At 37.2% G+C, this 23,534-nt stretch overlaps 1 protein-coding gene across 11 annotated transcripts in view; it reads right to left on the reverse strand.

Annotated features, from left to right (window-relative positions):
* Nucleotides 1-23,534, reverse strand: part of LOC109059057 (potassium voltage-gated channel subfamily C member 1-like) — a 67,614-nt gene that overhangs the window by 28,549 nt on the left and 15,531 nt on the right. The window lies entirely within an intron of this gene.

Here is a 23,534-nt window from a genome sequence, read left to right on the forward strand (position 1 = left end):
CTTCTTTTTCAGTTAGATATATGTACTGTCTAGGTATTTGAAGTGCACTTTTCTTGTCAAATTTTCAGTGTGAACACTACTCACACTATTATCAAATGGCATAGAAGAGTACATAAGTACGTACAGTCTGACCTTACTTTTTGTAAAACAAATAAACATGATCCAACCTTGAGAAGCTGAAATTCAAGTAAACATTTCATTCTTCCTGTCACATTAAAATATACTATGTAAAATTTAAGCATAACAATAATAGTTATTTTGATGGCTCTACAATTTAAGTACAATAGTCTATGTGAATGTATCAATATAAAACAATATGTGTTATTATAGACCAGGCTTAAACTGCAATGCTCAGTTTCAACAATATGTAACAGAGAGTCCATGCTTGTTCTCACAATACAACAAAAGGTCTTTGGCCTGAAAAAAATTTGAAAAACCCTTTTATAGATAGATTTTCTAAACCAAATGGCATGCCAGCCTTCCCGTTCTGTGCTTAAAGCCATAAGCTGTTGGCATCAGGTACAAATAAATAGTCTACATGACAGAATAAGCACTTTAACATCCAGAGGCTGCTGTGATGCAGTTTGTACCACTGCAGAGGTCCTTCACAATCAGAAGGAGGTGTACTACAGATAGAGGGCGCCAAATACTACAAAAACAGCAAAAGTGCTCTGAGAATAGTGGGATTGGTGTGAATGCAGCAGTCTCATTGACACGCTGCACTGAGGAAACACCACAGGGGAAGAAGAAGGGGAAAAGCAGACTTTGTGAGAAAGACGAGGAGAATGGATGATGGAGAAGAGATGGTACGTATACAAAGACCTGTAATGGAAGGGGATAAAGGGAGAGAAAAAAGAAATGTATATTTAAAAACAGGAAAAAAAAAAATCTGAGAGCATAAGGAAATGGGAGGGGGAGAAAAGAGTAAGGGAGGGTTGGTGAATTGTAGCAGTGTGCGCGGTGAGTGGTCACCATTCTGAAAACAGAGAAGTCATTTTGGCTCTCCTGCAGACAGATGTGCATTGATTGGCTAGTGCACGTCTCTTGTTAAAGCCCACAGCCTCTTCTTCTATCATCTGCAATCAATATAATCTGTTTATCTCAGTCCACCTCAGTTCCAGCATCCATACTATGATTCTTTTTTTTTTTTTTTACGTAGCCCGACATTACAGCCATTTATTTGGAAGTGTAAGTGTGTGTGTGTGTGTGTGTGTGTGTGTGAGAGAGAGAAACACTGCTGCTGCCATTCCCCCTCTGCAGTGCTCACATTATTCTCCCCGCTCCTCATTTCTCCCCCTCCTCTCTGTCAGTTCACACTTGCCCCTCCTCCCTTTACTGGGGTAAACCATTCCTTTTGCAGATGAATATCTGTCCACCTCCTTTTCTGGCTCCTCTGCACTGACTGTCCACCTACCCTGTTTTCTTTTTTTTTTCTGTGGCTTTTCTGCCAATTGCCCAGATGTCCCTCACATTTCATAATGACATGTCAGACATTTACACTACAAAAATAATTTTCATGATCAGTATTTTCGAAATGCATTTACATGAGAAGCAAAACGTTTAACGTACTCCCCCTTTTTTTGAGTAAATATCACTACATTTTGTTAGATTTATGCTTAAAATAAGAAAGAAACTTGCTAACAGGGTAAAAAAAAATCTATGAAATCATTTCTATTTTATTTTTTAAAGTTTCAATGAAACAGATGTATAGACAGATTTTTTCCTCTGTATTGTGACGTACAGCCAAGTGAAATCAACAATGGGAAAAGAAAAAAAATTAGGAAAGGGAATTGGTTTCATCAGTTGTTGATTGGATTTTGAGCTGTGGCTATTTAGCTCAAATGATTTAAATATTATATTTTGATGAAACATTACAAAGTAAAAAAAAATTTGTACACAATAACATCTATAATATGCATTTACAAAAGATGAATGAAACAGTTGAATTTTCATTTCATTTCGACTTCATAAATGTATCTTATTGGCAAATTTATCTTATTTTTAAGATGTTTGTATTTGAAAATTTGACAAATATAGGCTACTAATTATGGAAAACATTATTTTTTCAGTCTAGATGCACAGACAAACCACTTTCAGTACCCATAAAAACAACACATGAAGAAAACAGACACAGACACAAACAGTTACTTAACCATTTGAATTAAGACACCTAAAAAACAGTTTTAAGGACATCTCTCAAATAGCTGCAGTCAGGTCAATCCTCCCATGATGAACGAGGAGCAGTCAAATGAAGGACTGAGGCATCCTGGGAGAATTAACTAATTCCCAAACCCGATTAGCATGAACTAATTTAACGAACCCATCTTGTCGTGCCCTCAAAATCCTGATGAGGGACCCGTTTGTGTGTCAAGCAGACACACTACCACGCACGCTGTCACCAGTACTCCACACGTTCTGCTCCAGATGGTAAAAATAAGATATCATTCTAATTTGACAAGAAATCAGTTTTTTGTAATATTCTGGAGAGGAAAGTAGGAAAATGTTGGAGCAGAGCAAAGTACATCATACCACAGATAACATCAACAATGAATGAATTTAACTCTTTTATACAGAATTTAACTCTTTTTATTATAGAATTTATCTTGAATCTTGAATTTATCTTTTTTCTTCAGACATTCAGAGGTGGACTTGCTGGTGTGTTTTGGATCATTGTCCTGCTGCAGAACCCCAAGTTCGCTTCAGCTTGAGGTCACGAACAGATGGCCGGACATTCTCCTTCAGGATTTTTTGGTAAACAGCAGAATTCATGGTTCCATTTATCACAGCAAGTCTTCCAGGTCCTGAAGCAGCAAAACAGCTCCAGACCATCACACTAACACCACATTTTACTGTTACTGGTATGATGTTCTTTTTCTGAAATGCGGTGTTACTATTAAGCCAGACATAATGGGACACACACACCTTCCAAAAAGTTCAACTTTTGTCTCGTCAGTCCACAGAGTATTTTTCCAAAAGTCTTGGGGATCATCAAGATGTTTTCTGGCAAAACTGAGACACGCCTTTATATTCTTTTTGCTCAGCAGCGGTTTTCGTCTTGAACTCTGCCATGCAGACCATTTTTGCCCAGTCTCTTTCTTATGGTGGAGTCATGAACACTGACCTTAACTGAGGCAAGTGAGGCCTGCGGTTCTTTGGATGTTAACACTGTTCCATTTTTTAGCCATTTGTGAATAACGTCGCTGTGCTCTTGGGGTAATTTTGGTTGGCCAGCCACTCCTGGGAAGGTTCTCCACTGTTCCATGTTTTTGCCATTTGTGAATAATGGCTTCACTGTGGTTTGCTGGAGTCCCAAAGCTTTAGAAATGGCTTTATGACATTTTCCAGACTGACAGATCTCAATTACTTTCTTTCTCATTTCTGAATTTCTTTGGATCTCGGCATGATGTCTAGCTTTTGAGGATCTTTTGGTCTACTTCACTTTGTCAGGCAGGTCATATTTAAGACATTTCTTGATTGTGAACAGGTGTGGCAGTAATCAGGCCTGGGTGTGGCTAGAAAAATTGAACTCAGGTGTGATAAACCAGTTTTAACAGGGGGGTAAACACTTCTTCACACAGGGCCATGTAGTTTTGGATTTTGTTTTCCCTTAATAATAAAAACCTTCATTTAAAAACTGCATGTTTTGTGTTTACTTGTGTTATCTTTGACTAATATTTTAATTTGTTTGATGATCTGAAACATTAAAGTGTGACAAACATGCAAAAAAATAAGAAGTCAGAAAGGGAGCCAACACTTTTTCATACCACTGTACACACACACACACACACACACACACACACACACACACACACACACACACACACACACACACATATATATATATATATATATATATATATTATTAGTCATCATAAATAAATAAGCTTTCCATTGATGTATGGTTTATTAGGATCTGACAATATTTGGCCAAGATACAACTATTTGAAAATCTGGAATCTAAGGGTGCAAAAAAATCAAAATACTGAGAAAATCGTCTTTGAAGTTGTCCAAATGAATTCTTAGCAATGCATATTACTAATCAAAAGTTTTGATATATTTATGGAAGGAAATATACAAAATATCTTCATGGAACATTATCTTTATTTAATATCCTAATGTTTTTTGGCATTAAAGTAAAATCGATAATTTTGACCCATACCATGTTTTTTTGACCAATGCTAAAAATAAAACCCAGTGACTTAAGACTGGTTTTATGGTCCAGGGTCACATATATATATTTGGAAACATTTGTGTCAGAAATTGTTGGCATTCAAAAAGAGTTAAATTGATTCATTGATCTTCATTTTGCCTACATCTGAATACAGTATCTGACAGTTTTCAAGCCAACTGGTAATCGCGACTCATTTGCATAAAGTTAAAATACTCTCAACTTTGACAGACACTCAAACACTCACATCATCAAAGTTCACTGTCGCTCAGGTGACTAAAACTGGCCAACTCTTCGTAAATGAATAACTTTCAGATCGCTTTCGCACTGCAGAGCACTGTATGAGCGAACAGCCCTTTATTCTTGAAGGACACAAAACCTCAGCGCTTATGCAAGAACAGAATTGAGTTTTTCTTGTATCACTGCAGTCTGGCTCCACAGTTGTGGAACGAAGTCTAAGAGCTTCACTGTTTAAAGATTTAGACTAGAGGATGAATAAGGACTCTAGCAGGAGAGACTCTCCTGGAATGAAGTAACTCTTCACCATAATGCCTTAATGCCACTCCTGGGAGTGTGGACACGCTCCTAATGGCTGTTTGCTGCCCACAGTTCTGCTCTTGTTCCTGTATTCCATTACAAGATACTCTGATGCTACGGACATGTTTGTACCCATCATGACCAGCTTTTTCTGTGAGAAAGGTTGAGTGAAATATGACCTCTTGAGACGGTGCCTGCTGATTTCATGCTGTCAAACTTTCTAAAAACATGCTGAAACATACCAGACTAAAAATAAAGATAGGTGTGTGTATGCATGCATCTAAATGTCCTAAAACCAGCCTCCTGTGTACAAGAAAGAATATTAGAACCATAGGAGAATGAGAATGGATTTTACACATTGGAATGAGTGTACAGTATAACCATAACTTTCCCCAGCACACCAGTCAAGACAATCATCTAGGTTTAACATCGAATTTCACACTCTTCTGGGCCCTACATTAGTTCTGCAAAGACTTCAGATGACTGTCAGAAAATGAATGTGCTAGGTGCTGCCACAACAAAAAATACACTCACAAAACCAGAGCTCTCTCTCACACAAAACTCACACACAAAAAAAAAAATAAAAAAAAACAAAAAAATAAAAATAAACTATATTGCATACAGAAAGCTATTAGGAGCTTTTACTGTATTTTTGGACATATATTATGTAATTATTATTCATTGTGAGATTATTTTCAGGATAATTAAGCATATTTCACCCTTAAATTCTCATTAATGCATCTGATATTGTCTTTCTTAATATTTTTTAAAGAATATTTTTTTCCTTTTTTTTTACATAAAAAATAAATCGCTTCTTTTCAGGCAAAAATGCCACCATATGTTTAAATACTTTAAAATTACTATATTAATATATATTTTTTTCATGTTACTGTTACTATTAAAATGAGACTCTGCAATAAATAAAACATATAGCAGAAGATCATCAACTGATTCCCAATCATTTCAAGAACTCCTCTTACTGCATATTTATGAGAAATCTTTTCTTTTTTGTGCTATTTATATAGGAGTACGTTCAACACTACAAGACTAAGTGAAAGCCCACAATTCATTTAGGATTAGCACAATCATCATCTTTCCCCAGGAAACTGCAGAAACTGTTCCAGAGAGCTCAGGAGAACCTTTCACTGTTACTTGGCTTGAGAACGGTCGAGTAAGTAAGTAAAGCGAGTTATTCCAAGAGGAGCATTTAAGTGTGGCTTTTCCCAGAGACACTGTGTCAGCTCTGTGGGACACGCCTGCTAGATTTCTGGAGGAATTGCCTGTAGAGCAAATACTAAAAAACATACTCTAGCAAATCAGAAGGCCTGATGAGATCAAAAAGCAATGCATCATGTCTTACAAACACAACATTTTGTTGTATGGTGCAGAACACTGTACAGAACACAGAACTGCACCTTCTTTGAAGTACTAAAGGTCAAAGCTTTGGTCTCAGATTCCTCTGAACACTGTTCTCACACCAGCGGTGTTTGCGTGTGCTGCATAGTGTCGTTGAAACAGCTCACACTGAGTCAGTGCATTAATTCCTTCCAAAATCCCTCCAAGAATATTCAAAACCTATGCTAGTTATGTAATATAGGCTACAAGTTGATTCTGACGGACGACAGTACATGCAGCCACACTGAGTTTACTGCGTAAGTTAAAACCCTTGGAGTTCAAAGGTCCGAGACCTTGAATATGAACGTCACAAATTTGTACAGTATAGAAGCGACCTATAATAGAGGGCTACAGAAGCACAATAGAGTTGCCAGTCATGTTTTATGTTCAGATTAAACAGAACATGTTCTCACAAAACAACTTAACTCAATTTAAACTTAACTTCCCCGTTAAAAAAATTCAGCATATGCTGGTTAGGTATTTTTTGAAGCATGGCTGCTGGTTTGAGCTTGTTTAAGCTGGTCATGTGCTGGTCTTAAGAAACAAGCTCCTGCTCAGGACCAGCAGCCATGCTTCAAAACATACCTAACCAGCATATGCTGTTTTTTTTCAACAGGGTTAATGTACCTTTTTAAAAAAATGGCACTTAAACATGCATATGACATGGTCAAAGGTGTCAGTTTACATAGCTCACGTTTACATAGAAAACCTATTTAAAAGCAGCCCAGAGCTAGGCATTCTGTATGAACTGACCTTTAGTATGGTTATGTTTACATGCAACTTAACACCATTACATTTTCAGGACGCAAACCCAGATTTTCTGTAATCTGTGCTGTGTGTCAACTGAGTCTCAGTGGAAGTCCTTTGCCACACTTTACAATACGAGTGTTTGAATGTAGCCGTAGTGTAGAATCATACAATTTACAATGTAACGTTTCTTTGTTTTTCATTTTTCTAAATCCCAAAGCTTTTGATTTGTTTAAAGTTTACAATTTTAAATCCCTGATTTTTAATGTGGTCTCATGACTTTTGGACCGCACTGTCTATCAACCACAAACACTGGAGCACAGCACTCCACATCTGGTTTTAGCCTGCATGTTGCTGCATTAATACTGCACCACAGATAAGGAAGTAACCACTGAAATGAATATTATTCAAAGCTAAAACCACAGCAGAATAATTTTTTTTCTATCATTAATAAATCATCTTCAGTTGGTGTTTATGAATATACATAGGCTGTGGGCTAAAAATAGAGGTCTAGATTTGTCTGGAGTATTGGAAACAGAAGGCAGAGTCTCGAATAAAAGGAGCAATCTGGCCACAAGCGCACAAGTTTAAAGAGCAGATGACTGGAGAGGAGATAGGAAGTAGATACAATAGACGTGGCAGATGTCATAGTTTAAAGAACAAGAACTCTATACCATCTTTCACATCCCTCCACCACTCCTTTTATTATACATCTACAAAATGTTCTGATCTTCTCTGATCTCTCAGGAGAAAATCCCTCCTTTATATTCCAGCCATCTCTGTATCCTCATTCTCTTCACCCGCCGCCTTCATCTTTCTGTTTTTCCTCTGTTCACATCTTTCATTAGACATGGAGTGACCTAATTTTTATTAGCACTGTGCGGTACACCATAAATATTACAGACCACACTGTCTCACACACATCACAGTTTGCAGGACTCCAATTTTTGATCATGTTTCCATTTTTGATCCCTTTCTTCTCTCACCATAATTTTCTGTCCATTCCTCTATTCCTGTCTTCTCTCACCATACATAATGAAGAGAGGTGCAAATATCAATATTAAACACTTAACATTAGTCAAATTCCTGACCTCTTAGGCAAAAGACCACTCGGCATAATTTCCAAAAATAGCGTCTTTTTTTTCCTTTTTGTCGTTTTGAAAGCACTTTTTTCCATACAATTGTTTTGTATAGATTTTATGCTTTACTCTTGTCCCAGAAGCAGATTTTCAATTTTACTCTCTCTCTCTCTCTCTCTATATATATATATATATATATATATAAAACACAAATTACTGCTGTCCTTCTTTTGAGGTGTTAACTTTACGGCCAACAAATTTGTATCCAATAGTTTTTTTTTTTTTTTTTTTTTTAAGTTAGCGTAGCCTCTTTAATCACCCCAACCAGTGAATATCAGCTTGAGACGAAATATGTCAAAAATAAAGACAAATTAAAGTAAATATCACTTGTGAACAAAATATGTTATTTATGCATCACTTCTAATTTTGTTAAATTACGTAAAAAGGGTAAAAATATTGTTTCATTATGTGAATTTGGATACATAAAATGCTAGGTGTGACCTAAACCTTAGAAAGACAAAGTAGTCTATAATTTTATTCTAAAAATGTTTCAAATGTCCTTCCCCCGCCATTTCCACCTCAGAATGTATATAAAAATACTATTGTCAGCACTAAAAATAAAATTCACATTTATTTTCCACATAGCCAAAGACACTCCCAGCTGCAAGTGTTTTGCCTCTAAAAATGGTATAGTATACGTCTGAAAAAATACAACAATCTAAACTGGTTACATAGTAAGATTGTCTGAGAAGTGAAATAAGATGTCAAGAAAACTACAAAGAAAGAAGCAAAGCGTGTTTGTCAGTCAAAGATTTAAGAGAATTAACAAAAAGTCGGATAGGGAAGTGCAAGCATGGAACAGTGCAGAGAAGTACAGTAGGATTAAGACGAAAAGCAGCAGCATTTCAGACAGAAGATTACAACACACTATTAGCATCAATTAACTGGGATGTTTAAAGCCCTACAGACAGGTCCACACTAATCAGAGCCCGGTGATGCATACGTGACCTAACTATGCCACAGAGAGAGTGATACTAAGACAGGAAAAGAGAAAGAGTGTGTGAGAGAAAGAAACTAGCAGAAGCAGGACAGGAAGAGAGGGAGTGAGTACATCAGAATTCACCAGGAATAGATCAGAACAGGGCTACATAAAAATGTTAATTCATAAAGGAGAACAAGCAGGGGAAAAAAACCCTGCCTTTATCATGTACACGATGGGAAAAATGAAAGCAGAATTCAGATCCCAAATGTACAACACACTATTGAGTCAGCTCACCTGCTTTTTCTCGACTTTGTACAAATGAGTGCTCTAGCAGCCATAAAAATAATGTCATTGTTAAATTTTCAGACAACATTGCTATTTTAGGTTTACTGCACATGGATGCAAGTCCCATTGTGTAATTTTGAAGAAATAAGCTATTCTGTACAGTCCTAGCTGACAGGAAACAATCCGTGTTAGTTACAAACATATATTCTTACATAAACTGTAAAGGAATAGTTCGCCCAAATATGAAAATTACCTCATGATTTACTCACCCTCAAGCCACCCTAAGTGTATGTGACTTCCTTCTTTCAGACAAATACAATCGTCTGAAAAAAATTGGTAAGCTTTATAATGGGGGTCAAGATTTTGAAGCCCAATAAAGTGCATCCATCCATCATAAAAAGTACTCCACACGGCTCCAGGGGTGAATAAATGCTTTCTGAAGCGAATCGATGTGTTTTTGTAAGAAAAATATCCATATTTAAAATTTTATAAGCCGTAATCTCTAACTTCCGCTAACTGTCGTACTCATGTACACAATAGAGCGGATGATGTAGAATGTAGGCGAAGCGGTGAGAATACACTTTTTGGGCTTCGAAATCTCTACCCCTATTCACTGCCATTATAAAGCTTGGAAGAGCCAGGACATTTTTTTAATATAACTCTGACTGTATATGTCTGAAAGAAGAAAGTCATGTACACCTATGGCTTGAGGGTGAGTAAATCATGGAGTAATCTTCATTTTTGGGTGAATTATCCCTTTAATAGACCATTCGTTCAAAGTTATCCAAGTCTTTAATAATTTTCTCAACATGTTAGTACAAAAACACTATGTATATGCTGTTCATGGAACCGTGGAAGTTTATCCAACATGTTTTAAAAATGTTTTATGTTTTATAAAATTTAATGTTTGGATAATCCAGAAAAGCATTATTTAAACATTATTTAAAAAAAAATCACATTGAACATTCAAAAATGATGTTTTCGTAACTTAATGGAAAATTAGAAAAATGAACACATTTTTGTTAGCTGTGGTGACTACTTAATGTTTGATGAAATGAAATGAAGATGAAGACTATTGGCAGTAGCCTTAAAATGCTGTTGTATCTTTACAGAGAAATGGGCCAATTCATATTCCAAAACAATTTTCCATACACTGCTATGTACTTAAATACCCCAACACAGTAAACAAAGAGTAGGATTTTCAAGAAAACAGAGAGAAACAGTAAAACTGACTGAATTAAGTTCCGTAGGGTACGTTCAACTATGGAGGGGACACCTTGTATAGATATTAAATATAAGAAAATGGAGAAGCTTTATGCATTAAAACTGTAGCATTAAAATGATTTTTACACTGTTAGTTCATTTAACACAGATACATTTGCAGAAACCATTTACTTGAATTTTCGTGAAAAGTTTAATTTAAGCAAAATAGGCATTTATGATCTGAAACATCTGTTTGACTTAAAACAGAATCTGTTTTCTTGTGCACCATACAGTAAATAGCATGTAAGTGTGAATATAATCACAGAGTGTAATGGCCCGTACGCTCCCTCAGGTCGCATAGCTGTTGTCTGTTTCTGCTCAGTTTCAGCAGAGACTGGGAAGTGTCCAGCATGAGTCTACATGATGCTGCAAGCCACAAGTACTGCATTAACTGCAGAGATATTAAAGGATCATAGAGAGAGAGAGATGGAACTAGATGCTGGCAATGCAGAGAATGCTTGTATGGTAGGGTTCGTATGAAACAGCGCCCTCTTTACGTGAGAGGTGAAAGTGCAGGTCTCTGAGGTCTGGTATGGGAAAACTGAGGCCCTGCTGATCTCCCCACACAGCGCTCATGTTTCTGCCTGTGGTTGCTCCTTGCACCCCAGGTCGGTTCTATTCATATCCGGCAGAGCTGTGTGTGAGAGCGAGAGAAAGAGAGAAATCCTGCGCGAACCTAATCCGCTATATGCCAGTGCACTGCAGCATTTGCCTGATGCAACTGCGCATATGAACAAGAATACTGTGGATCACATACACAAAACACAAAGCACACACACACAGGTGAAGACATATTAGGAATCATTACGGAGCGCAGATACCTCTGTCACACAGGATCATGTCCACCATTATCAAAACACCTTGCTAGTGGCAGATTCAACACCACCACCAGCTGTGCAACATTCAGCAAGACGGTAAAAAGCTTAGACCTAGTGTACGCTTCAGGTGACAGTGTGTATGTTTTTCCAAATCAAGATACTGGTACCTTAAATGATGATTTTAATGCATGAAATTGTCTGTTTATATTTGTGACAGAATAAAAAGCCGCTCACTTTTAGAAAATCACTGTTAACCTACAAACATTGACCATTCAAAATTTCCCTTTATACACTTGACTGAGAAAATATCACAGCATATAATGTCAGCTGAATATGTTGCTTTAGAAAACGATGAGACCTTATGGCAAGCAATATGCAACAGAAACGAATAAATATAAAAATGCAACCAGTAATCTGGAAAGTCTTAAAATCGTAGAAGCTTCACAAAACATGTTATATTAGAAAAAAATGCAATTTTAAAGTATGAAATTATTTAGACTGGTATTTAAAAACCAAAAACAGCATTTGAAATTCTTCAAAACTTCAAATCAAAACTATGTATCAAAGCACCTCTAAATAAACTTGTTTGAGGTTTAATGGACTTGATGTCTATTTATATTACTTGTCTTTAACGTGACAGAAAAAGACACTTTTAGAAATTCATTGTTCACCTAACACTGTCCTTTCAAAAACATTTTTCCACACCATTCAGTTTATTCAGTAAAAAGATGCCAAAAACGCACACATTTCTGGCTATTTCTGCAGTCCCTCTTCACTTGATGGACTCACATTTATGATACCTGAACATATGGAAAAACAGTAAATAAAAAAATTGAAACAAAAACAATACATACTAAAAATAAAATGAAAACATGTAAGCATGTTTAGTTTGGATAGTAAAATAAATAGACTCAAAAAGGAGAAAATGCTTAATGTCAAATAAAACTCACTGTCACTCGATCAAACAAATACAATGTTTATCTTAGTATTTATTTTTTTGGCTGGTAAATCACTCATCTGTTTTTGTTCAGGCATTTACAAAATGGTTCATTTTGCTATTTAGCCTAAAGCTGCAATTCACATACACTCTGAATAATGCTGGCTCTGTGACAAATTGCTTTTGTTCCGCTACTGTAAGTCAGATTGGTTAAAAGTCTGCGAAATGCAAGTATAAATTTGTTGACAATAGACATCTGACCTTTTCTGCCCCACAAAATTTCCCTGAAAATGTTTAAAATTGTACCTTAAGTCGCAATAATATTGTTATATGCTGTGTATGTTATTAGGTTTTTATTATTATTTCACTTCTGCATGAATAAATGTACTTCTTTATGATAAACACATTTGGTATAGCGTTGGCTTCTCCAATAAAAAATCTGGATCCTGAAGCAAAACCAGTCGAGAATCCCTGATCTAATCAAGCGCATACACATCATAAACATGCACACAAGCGCCTCTTGGGGGGTAATCGTACCACTCAGTGCTTGCGGCTGATCACTGCACTGAATCAGCATGAAAAAAATCAATAGGATCATTTAAATGAAAAACAAAGAGTGGTGGAGAGGATTTAATTATAAATCAATTGATAAATCCATCTACTAAAAGCATCTCATTTAATATGTCAAAAATGTGCAGCCTTCTGCTATACGCATACCAGAGGACAAACAGTGGCTTACTGGACAAAATATCATATTTGGCTAAGCAAGCATGTTAGCGAGACAGAAAGGGAAAGGTTGAGAGGAAGGAAGGGAGGGGAAAGCGTTCTGGAGCGTCACAGTAATGTATCGCCTCCAGCCCTCTCCCTCTTTTGCCTTACTGCGCCATAATGACATGAACCAATGGATACCCAAGGTGAAAAACGGATGGAGGAGGGGCCCGGGAAGAGAAATGGGTGGGAGAAAGTAAAAGAGATGGGAGAGTGGGATGCCGAAACGGTGGCCTGCTAAAGAGAAGCCATCCATAATGCAAAAACAACCTATAACCGGCATCAAACCCACTTGGAGTGTGTTTGGAGATGCATAAAGGGGTTAGGGGGTGTGATGATGGAAACAACACAAGAGCGCAACTCTGATGAAAAGGAGAGACGGAGGGCTGTGAAGCGCAGAGAAGGGAACAGGCGATACGGGAGGAGGGGGAGAAGCGAGTGGCGGCTCGTTCTGCTGTGTAAGGAGCAGCACTGATTGGTTGGGGATTCTGTGCAGTGGCTGGTGCTGGTGGAGCTTTGTAAAAATGACACGGACACCTGCCAGATCCTCCTCCTCCTCCTCCTCCTCTTTCCTGCAGCACACAGCCAAGGCCGTATAGTGCTAGGCTGCCAAGCTGAGATCCCCCCTATATCGTCAGCGAGAGGCTCTGGTGCAGGGATGCTGGGAGCACCATCTCACACAACAAGCAGGCACTTACACACACCTACACGGCACGATGATATAACAGCTACTACTGGAGGGATGACAAAGAGGGTTTAGGGAAATAACTGGCAAGCACGAGGTTGCACCGTAGCATATGTGTGGACTCTATATGTTGCTTCAGCTCACCATGAGAGATTATGGCTATGTCAAGCAACTGAGCCATATACTGTACAAATATGGTAACACTTCATTATAAGGTTCAGTTTGTTAAATTTTTGTTTCAAGTAAAATAAATATTAATCAAAGTAACACCTCTTATCTTTTCTAAAATCACTTGGTTTCTTTATTCTTACTGTTATACTGATCTACACTGAATAATAATAATAATAATAGTAATAATAATAAAACATGTTTATTATGTAATAGTAATACATTATGACTATTTGATGTAACCTAATTTGTCAGGTTGATTTAGTCATTTTTTAATATTTAATTAAATGTATTTATGTGTGTGTGTGAGAGAGAGAGAGAGAAATCCCATGAAATCCTGTGTGTGTGTGTGTGGGAGAGAAATCCCATTAAATCCGTCCCAACAACTCAAACTGTGTGTGTGTGAGAGAGAGAGAGAGAAATCCCATGAAATCCGTCCCAACAACTCAAACATATAAATCACTATTATAGGTTTATTAAAAGTGTATTCGGGTGATGTAAAGACACTGTTTGGGAGATGTTACATAGTTGAAATTTAAATAATTGAATATATTATATAAAAATATATATGCCCAGTCTTTATGCCATTCTTAACTCAAAATAAAATGTTAATGTATTAATAATTTCCAATTATTGTTAATCCATGGTTGCTATGGTCAAGTTGATTCGATAAGGCATTAAACTTGAAAAAAAAATTATATATTGGCTACAACAATTATCACAGTCTCAATACTATGTGAATCAAACATGTCACTTCTGGTCACCATTCATTCATACCTAAAGCATTAGCTAATATTAATGAATAGAACCTTATCGTTAAAGAGTTACCAAAAATGTTTTGTCAAAAAACATCAAGTGGTACCATCAAAAATAACAGTTTTAAGTAATTTCAGTATTAAAATGACTGAATCAAATGGACTGCTTTGTTACAAAAATAAACAATTTTTAAAAGCCAGGTAGATATTTTTCATGGAGCTAAATATTTTAGTCTGTATTCACTTCTTAGTGCGTTAAGCTTTGTCCGAGTGATTTTCAGAAGTTGATGTAGGGTAAAACTCTATAAGGCATCTCCTATTAGCACAAAACATGCAGGACTGCCTCTTGCTGTGAGGTGAATGTGTGTGATGTCATTCTCTACAGAGGCCATTCTCATAACACTGCTCATATTGATCCCTCGCTGTCAGCTGAACTGCTGAGTGTACATGAACGAGGCTGTGTGAGAGCGTGTACATGTGACAGTGTTTGGTTAGAAGGATAATGTTATTGAATGAGGGAAAAACAGTAGGTTAAAGAAATAAGATAAGAGAACAAGTGGACAGAGAACGAGAGACTACTGCCACAACAGCCATCTGGGATAAGAGCAGGACAAGCTCCACCCTCAACCCACCTCCATGTCCCTCTCTCTCAAGATCTGGCAGGACACCAGGGTGGGGAGAAGGCCAGAGCCCTGGAACCCCAAGGGACCAGCATCTGGCACCTTTACCAGCCAGAGAAAGAGAAAATATGTTTGAAAGAGAGATAGAGAGAGAGAGAGAGAGAAAGTAGTTTTTGTCTTAAATACATCTACATCTTTTAAATACATTTTAAAGTAGATTTATCTAAATTTATATATATATATATATTTTTTTTTTTCTCAGTAAAACCAGTCAAATTATAGTTATTCACAACCATTTTCCTCCTTTTCGCCAAACTAAAATATTCCATGATTGGTTTCTAACTGCATCTACCAGGAGCAAAGTTTTACAAACTAGAACAGTTTTACTCTTAAATCATTACTTTTTATGGTGTTCATCTTTAAAAGCGTCTTTCTCCTTCTAGTACCTCACCCTGACTGGAAGGGCCATATTTCTGATCGTCCAGTCTGACACCAAAAGTGCGATTCAATTTAAGTTAAATTTAAGTTTTATTCTTTGTTTTTGTTAACGAAAACTATATAAAAAGTGTTTGTTCGTTTTTTGTTAACTGAAATGAAGCTGCAATTAAAAATAAATATTATATGAAAAACTTGACAATTGAAAAAAAATTATAATGACAATTAGAAATGTTGTCTTGGTAAATAACTGAAATGAAGTTGAAGAACTAAAAAAAAAAAAAAAGAAACAAACACTTAAAGTACATAAAATGATCTTATTCTTCTTATTTCAGACCTCGTTTTTTTTTTTTTTTTTTTTAATCATCGTTATGAAGTGAGGGCAGTCTTCCACAAGTCATGGTGGGTTTTCAGAGTACATTAAGCTCTTAATTTCTCAAATCATCAAGCAAAATTTGACTAAAATTTGAAGAAAATTTGACAGCTTGATATAGCAGTTAGTGTATGTGCTTCGGTCACACTGTGCCGTGGCAATTATGCAAAAGATTTATGTCTGATTCCCCCCTTTACTGCTTTTTGTTTCACCAACAACATCCTCCACTCTCTACTGTCAAGACAACAACAAAAAAGTTAACAAAATGAAAAGTATAGTGACTTTGAGCTATAAATTTTTTTTTAAAAATAAATAATTAATAAAAAAGCAACAACTATCTGGCATGCCTTATGAGTGCAGGATTCTGGAGTTTAGTTCAGTAACAGACAGAAGCAAACACCAGCACGGAGGTCATGTGGCGTGTGTACCCTGGATCTCCCGATAACCAACACACGGACACAAGTAATGACAGAGGGCAGACGCTAAAGGAAATTCAACAAGATGTTAATGGCAGCATACAGTGACTTGGTAAGTACATATAATTTGGAATAAATGAAGGCTAAAGGGGAGCCCAAGGTCCAAGTGAACAGAAAAACAAACAAACTGAAGACCTGAAGACAAATCTTTCACTCTAAGTGCACACTTACTGCACAGAAACAAGAAAAATAAACACATTAAAATACAATGTGAACATAAAATCATTGTTAGTGTTCTTTTTTTAGTGTTTTATGTTGGGCTTTTTTGCCTTTTTTTCATTTAGTTCTAATACTTTTCTTGTACATATCTTTAAATGTACAGGTTATTCTTGTTTAATTTAAAGCAAACACTGAACTTGTGTTCAAAGTGTTTACAAGGCAAAACCAATTCGATATTCATTATAACACTGGTCAATATAATTAAACACTCTTATGGTACATCAGTATGTATCTTAGCAAACATGCCTGATTCAGCAGAGGCATGGAATAATATTGCATACAGTCAGATGTTATTATGTCTCTCACACAAACAAGCAATGGTGAGTTCTGTCGCTGTAGCAAAGCACTCTCTCTCTCTCTCTTACACACACACACACACACAGCTCAGCACTTTAGATTAATTACAGTCAGTGACTGACAGGATGGAATGAACCCTCTCAAATCAGTGCATAAGAAAAGCAGCAGACACAGTGGCTCTTACAAACACAGACATAATCAAACAATCCACCTGATTACTTCTTTCCTTTTGAGGTCCAAAAGTCTAAGAGCACTAGTGGAAATGCATTTTGCATTAATGCAAAATATTTCATTGCAAATTCTATCACAATAACAATTTGAGTGAAACATTCAGTACGTCTTAGTGTTTGGTTTGCACTCCTTGGCAGCATTCGAGCTGCATCAATTCTACAAGTTCCAATAAAACCTGATGATCATGTTCTCCAAAACAAAGATCCAAAGAGCATCTTGTACAAAATCCTTGTATCCGTATAGTAAAGAGTGCATATGTGTGAGTAAACATCCTCACACGTCTGTGGTGCGAGTGTGGATATTGACAGCTCAGGGAGAGTAAAAGATGAACCTTTGAGACAGAAGATGAGTATATTACATAACAGTAGTTGATGTAGTGTGATCGAGGAAGCTCGGGGATACAGACTAAGACAGAGAGAAAGAGAGACAATACACTATTGAGTGTTTTGTTTGGCAACGACACATTGGATCTCATTGATAAAAACACTGAGGTTCTCGGCCTAATGGAGAACAAGAGAGTGATTCAACCTCCCACCAGATTCACACTTTCTATCTTTCTCTTTCTGATATCCATTCATAGCATACATTCCCCAGGTCCCTTTAGACATGCTGATGCTACAACATGTAGAGAAGAGAATATAATAATAACAATAATTATAGTTTTTTTTTTATTATACACACACACATACACACACATTTAGTGTATGTATATATATATGTGTGTGTGTGTGTGTGTGTATATTTACTAAAATAAAATTTACTAAAATCTCTCCCTTTCTCTCTCTCATATATATTATTAATGTCTTATTATTGTATTATTTTTATTTATTTATTTTATATTTGTTATTCACTTTATTGTGTAATTTAATTGTCTTTGTCATATTAGAAATTTGACTTAAAGGACCTACAAACAGGCTCTTTGTCTAAAACTGCCCGTGTACTACACATCTGAAGTATTGACAAAGAAAACACACATGCAAAACTCCCTGACATACACAAAAAGCACACACTCCTTGCTTCTTTTGCACACACGCTCACTCCATCGAGGTGAAACAGAGGAAATAAGTAGCACAGCATTTTTTCTTCTGCTTGGTATTCGATCCTGAGAACTGCAGCACACTACACACATTTGTCCTTGCAAATTTTCCATCTCCCTTCCTCTCCATCATTGCGCTGCCCGTAATCACTCCTTCCCGATCTCTCTCCATCGCTCGAACACTCTCTCCTCCTTGCATGTCACTTCTCTCTCCCTGTCTGAGCTGTAGTTTGGCAGTGTTCTCCTTCTGTCTGTACTCTAGTCTATGCCATTAGCTGGGATGACAGAGTGCCTTTCCCTTTGTCCTTAATCCAAGTGAGAGCCCCACTCTGCGAAAATGCTAAAAGCTAGCATGCAGTGGCTAGTGCCAAATGCTCAGAGATGCACAAACTTCTCTTAGATGTATGCATTCACAACTATGGTCGAAAAACACCCAGATGTGGAAGTGCACATACAAACACCTTTGATTTACAGGCATAGCAATTTCAAGTCAAAAGTCATTATTTTAGAATTCTTTCACAAACCACAAGAAATGATTTTCCTACATACCTAAACATGTCTAAGCTAGTTTGCTGGTCTTAGTTTCTGAAGAGGTTTGGGGCATTTTTCAGATGGTCAGACTTCAAGCCCCCAATTGTTACGTTCCCACTCTTTAATATCAGCAAGCTTTCTTAAATATGTACTGTAACCTTATTAAAAAAATACTGTTCACCTCTATATCTTTAAATCATGTCCAGCCACATTAGATGAACTCCAGTGGACCAATAAAAGATGACATCCTAAAACATGATATCACATGACCGGCCAAATTCTACTTATTTTATCTCAGTAACTGTTATTGGACACTTTCGCCCATCAGATTATTATGAAATTCAATTAATGATGGCTCATAGCGAATCGTGCAGTGGTTCTCAAGCTTTCTGGCCCTAAGGCCCTCTGTAAATCAAGCCACTATTCAAATTTTAGTTGAAATAAACCTCCTACTAACAAAACCACCACACAAGGTCTGGTATCCATGGCAGCTTTCATTGGCCAAGGCCCGCCCATGATGCTGTTTGACCGACATGTCAAACAACCAATCACAGTTTGTTTCGTTTCAGCGTCACGTTTCGGGGAGTGAAAATGTCACCACAATAACAGTCTGGTGTGTAAAACTCTCAGACGTACTTTAAATATTCTACGCCCCAAACTTTAAATATTTCACATACTTTTGAGAATCCAGCGTTAAGTTGATCCTGATAAGCGCTCATTGACACCGTTGTAAACACAACGGTTTTCTTCTTTCATGAGGGGGTTTGGAGTCACGGCATCTTTGTTTCCAGGCTGAACACGACACACACGTCTCCCGGAAATCCTGTATAATTCCTGTGGGCGTGACGTCTATTGTAAAAGAAGCAAATAACCTCAAAAATACGAGCTCATTGTAATGTTGTAGATCTTTATTTGTAGTTTTTTTGGTATTTTAATTAAAATTATGGTAATACAACTACATTTAAATAATTGATGGACTTATTGGGGCCCCACTGGAAGTTTGACCCCGGTTGAGAACCACTGGAGTAGAGCATTTCTACAATTGACAATGTTTGCTTGTGTATTATGCTGCATCCTATAGAAACCCATTCCACCACTGAATGAAAAATAAAAGATAAATGCGCCTTTTTATTTCACAATTCTTACTTTTTTTCTCAGAATTGTGAAATATAAAGTGAAACTTTAAAAAAGTCAGAGTTGCGAGTTTGTATCATGCAAAAAGTCAGAATTGTGAGATATAAAGTCGCAATTACCTTTTTTATTTTTTATTCAGTGGCGGATCAGGCTTCCACAGCATCCACAACACTAGTCGCCAGTATACATCCAAAGGCAAACATCAGCCTGTGGAACATGGAAAAAAAATAAAACTGCTGCATGCACCTGTAAAGCAAATATTTGATGCATTTCAGCTAACAAACATCGGCCATCTTTATTCTTTCACTGTCCAGTGCCCATTTACCTTTTTTCTGTCTTTTCCCTATCATTTCTTTTTCTCTGTTTCTCCAGCAAGAGCTTTGTCTCTCCATTTACCACCTTATCTTTGCTCTCATTCAGTCTTACTCCCTCATTTCTCATTTGCAATTCCCCTCTCCCTTTCCTGCTCCTCCATCCAGCATGCTGCAGTATTACCACCATCAGCATCTTATGAGCGCTGCTCTTTCTCTCCTCGCTTCACACAAGCATGCAATCTAGCCACATCCATGGGAAAAAGGCTTATCTATAACTGGCAGGGAAAAAAATCGCTTCATACTAATAGTCTTGTGTGTGTGTGTGTGTGTGTGTAATGGGTGTGTGTGTGTGTGTGTGTGTGTGTGTGTGTGTGTGTGTGTGTGTGTGTGTAATGGAATGGCAGTGTCTTATTGGGATTAACATGACAGAACAAGGATATACTATATATAAAGTAAAAGTGCCATGATACATTACAGCACCATGGTTTCCCCCTTCCCTCATTCCCTTATTCTTTCTTTCACTAAATCTTTCTTTCTCTTTCCCTTACTAACACTCTTTCTTATTTCCAGTCATAGATCAGTTTCTCCTGCCCTGTGCAAAAATGAAGTCTTGTGGGAGTGTGCCTGAGAAAACACAATGGATTTGGTGGGAAATGGAGGAGTGGGGGTGGAAAGAAAGAGAGAAATAGTCTGTATGTGTGTTAACACATGTATGGTGTCTGCATGAGAGACTGCAGAGTCCCCCTTGTGACTGTTATGAATATATTTTCAAGTGCCATGAGCACAGACATCCAAATAGATGTTGTCACTCTGGGAGTGCGTGTTGGTTTTTGTCGTTCCAAACATGTATGATTTTCTTTGAAACATTTTGAAATATGTCCTTCCGTCCTCTTAAAGAAAGTCATTGATGTCCAGTGTTGTTTTGGATTTTAAGGGCTTTCAAATTATGGGGGGAAAACAGTTGAAACATGTTGTATAAATATTCCACAGAAATGTTCCTCAGAAAAAAATATGAAGTCATACAGGTTGAGGTTAAGATTTTTGGATGATTAGTAGAAAAAAAAATCCAAAATGGCTGAAAAGCTGAGGAAAAACTTTTATTTTTATCATTAAAAATAAAGTGGGTGCAGTCATTTTTTTACTTGAATGTGGCTTCCAATGCCAGCCACTTCTGTTTATTTCAGCTGATATTGCAAACTAGTAATTGTTATCATATAAATTGATAATTTTTTACCTTTTCTACACTTGTACAGTTTACTGCACTTTGTTATTACTCTTAGTTACACTAGTTATTTATATCAGCTAATGAATAAGACGTCTGCACATTCTCAGTAAAAAGCTTACTGCACTGAAAAAATAAGTTGGATAAACAACAAATCTACAACAAAAGGGTTAAGGTCAATGAAAATGGATTCCTTTACCTAATATTTGTATTTGCCTTGTTTTTAAATGCTAGCTTATCAACATGCTAATGACGAACTCCATTAAAATGAATTTCTCCTGAATGGAACGATAAGAATAATTCAGCATTTGACCTGTAAACTAAGCAGGCTGCTAGACACAATAGAAATTATGTCTATGGGTCAGAAGCGTTAACGTACCGTTGGACCCACATGGACCTCTGGGAGGTGTGTATTGCTGAAATACAAGGCTTTTCTTCTCTGTTTTTAGCCGACTGTTCCCCAGTGACCAACGAGTGCTCAAGGGAACAGGGTTTTCCATTTGCCCAGGTAACAAAAAAGCTCAAGTGGTGCAGAATTTGACCAAAATGAGGAGTTCTGGACATCACTGGGCATCCTATGATTATTTCAGTAGTATAGTGGTCTTGCTATGAAAAAACCTTAAAGTATGTGGTTTCACACTGATAAGTCGTTGGCTCTGGCATCGGCTGGTCTTCAACACCTATTTAAAATACAAAGTAGTAGCGCTGCACCGCATATACTGTAGCACCATATAGGTACAAGCTTACTGGCTGACTAGACTTCAGGGTGGATGACCGGCTCACTGGGATGTCCATGTAGTCTAGTTTAGAAAAGGCTGAAGCAAACAAAATGCCTCGAGCCAGGAAAAGCTGCCTTGTAAAAGCAAATACGCTGCAACTCGGACGGACTCATTCACCGGCGAGCTGGACAGCGGCCAGTGTAGGAGGGGGTAAAAGCACACTGCGACTGTAGATTCAAGCACATCCAGTGCTCTCTACCTCTCATTCACCGATTTATTGGTCTCAGCATGACTGGTTCAATAAGCTTTATTATCATGCACTTGATAATGCTGCTGCAATGTGTGGCCAGAAGACATGTGTGCTACACATACTGCTTAAAACCCAAGTCGCCCTGGTGGTTCGGTTAAGCTTTCACTGCCAGGTCAGGATTGTGTAAATGAACAGTACAGGAGAAAGAAGAGGCCTGCTTGTTACTGAGAGGAGTGAGATCTTGTCCCACATATCCCTCGTTTTCTTACTATATTTAGAGATGTAGTAAAAGTAGAAGAAGGGAAACAGTGGGGGAAGACTGGAGGTGTGTTCATGGATGCCAAAAGCGGTCTCATCTGAAAAGAAGCATTTATAGCCAGACAAACTCTGGGTACAAATGAGCATGATCATTACAGGGAACACAAAAGGTAATTGATACTTTTAAGGAACTGATAAACACAAGCCCATTTTAGAAGAAAAAGCTTGCGGTTAAAAGGAAAGCATCCGAAGGAATCCGGACACACTCGATCTGTTGTACACAGAGGGATGCTGTGGTCTATGTGGCCCTTGAGGATGCGCTTCAAACATGTTTGCAATGAATAAATCAAATGTTGCAAAGGAAGCAAGGAGTAATATTCAACTGCCAATACACGCAAGGAGCGACACACTTTTCAAATAGTTTCAGGTCCCTGGAGTCCTGACATTTAATTATTTTCAGTTATTTTTGGCACAGCTATCCAGCATTCAGTGTTGCTAACTGTTTACAAACACCTGGTGGGGAGACAGTACTATACGACGGGTATGGAACATTTGTGCTACTGGGAAATCCAGCGCAGGTGCTGAAAAAAAGTTTTCCCACAAAATCTTCCCTCTATTCATTCACTCACTCGTTTGTTCGCTCGTTCATTCATTCATTCAAGTTACTGACAAAGGATTTGAGCCCAATGTTTTTGGATATGCTACACTTAATTATTATTATTATTATTTTTAATACTGGGAATTAAATAATGGTAAGGTAAACAATTTTTGTTAAGCCACTTAATTTGATTAGAACACCATTAGAGAACAGAAGGATTGGCAATGCATACTT

The sequence above is a fragment of the Cyprinus carpio genome, chromosome B3 (assembly GCF_018340385.1).
Source record: "Cyprinus carpio isolate SPL01 chromosome B3, ASM1834038v1, whole genome shotgun sequence".
Classification (NCBI taxonomy): Eukaryota; Metazoa; Chordata; class Actinopteri; order Cypriniformes; family Cyprinidae; genus Cyprinus; species Cyprinus carpio.